A 1,592-nucleotide genomic window follows, 5' to 3' on the forward strand; every position below is an offset into this window, starting at 1 on the left:
TCAAGTGGATTACTTTATTGTCTGGTTAGCGCCAAGGTGCAAGCGTCCCTCTTCATTCACAACCCGAACAAAGCGCCTTGCACCTTCCTGCTCGAGCGAGGATTAGCAGCACGGACACAAAGGTTCTGTCCGTCCAAGGGGTAAGGTTTATTTTATCTCGGGCCTGAGACTCCGAGCGTGGCCCGCACTCACTATCAATGGGGACAGGAAACGCTGCCCCATCTGGCCCCATCACCTTTAAGATGCACACCTCTAAAATGGCCCAGGTGGGGGAAAGAACACTGTGTGTGTGTGTGTGTGTGTGTGTGTGTGTGTGTGTAGGAGACCGAAAGCCCTGCCAATGTGCAACCGATGGGGGCTGGGCAGGAGAGACCCTTAGCCACCGGACACATGAACCCAACAACAGAGAGGGCTAGTGTGAAGGAGCAGAAAACCTCTGCCCACGGGTTCAGGCCGAAGCTGAGCGTTCTCTTTCTCTGGCCCATATTGTGTTACCTCTTAAAACTGCCCCACGAGGGGAAGAAGAAGTGGGTGCCTGCCAGAAGGACAGTCTCTAACCCCCCCTGCCCCAAGTCACCGAGAAGGTGGTGGGCAGGTAAGTGTTTCAGACCCAGAGGCAAAGCTCTGATTCTGGGTTTTGGGAAAAGCCCCCATCCCTCCCTGGGGGACCCAAGGACTGTGAAGTCAGGGAGAGAACTGATCTTGGGATCTGAGCCTGGAGTTTCCTGCAATTAATTGTGGGTGCAGGATGTAGGCATCCCGTTAGCCACCTCCTCCCTCTTTTTTTTTTTTTTCCAAAGTGAAATCCACATTTCCCCAATTATCGGCTTGAATAATAATAATAATAATAATAATAATAATAAAAAGACAGCTATCTCCCGAGGACATAAATTGTAATAGAAATTAGGATTTCTCTCTTTATTCATCAGCCTCATTGCTCGGGCATCAGACCCCCGCGGACATATGTTAGGCCTTTGATAAATGCACTTTAATGAGATCTTTGAAAAAAGCATCCCCCACAATAAAAGGCCAGAAAAGCCGTTTAACTTTCATGGATGTTAAATTGAACACAGAACGTGGCTCGGGGGCGCGCTGCAAAATGGAACCGGCCTCCCTCCAATATTTGGTTTTAAGACGCGGCTCTAAGCCCCCCTCGGGCCAAATGAGGCTGCCCCAACCAACACATTGTCAGCGATTTATCGGGGAACCGAACGCCGGGTCTCCCCGGGCAAAACCCTGGGCTGCCTTCGCTCCGATGATTAAATATGTTGCAATGAGATTACGCGTCGTCAGCGTCGCCTTCGGCCACGTAGGTCCAGCCAACCCCGACCTCCCCCCAGAAGGGCGATCTCAAGGCAGGAGATGTGGGGTTCTCGAGGAAACATGGCGCTGAAAGCACGTTCTTATCTGAATTTACTTCTTAGCACGTGACGGACTCGTTACCCACAGGACTTCCAAAAACAGGCGGCCTCTCATAACGGGAAAATCCAGCCCTTGGCGCTGGCCCCGGCGGCCGCGCGGAAGGCGGTCCGGTCCTCGCCGGCCCAGGGCAATCAATCGTGCTCCCCGCCTTCGCCTGGAAGGACGGGGAA

Source organism: Pipistrellus kuhlii, unplaced genomic scaffold (assembly GCF_014108245.1).
Source record: "Pipistrellus kuhlii isolate mPipKuh1 unplaced genomic scaffold, mPipKuh1.p scaffold_m20_p_6, whole genome shotgun sequence".
Taxonomy (NCBI): Eukaryota; Metazoa; Chordata; class Mammalia; order Chiroptera; family Vespertilionidae; genus Pipistrellus; species Pipistrellus kuhlii.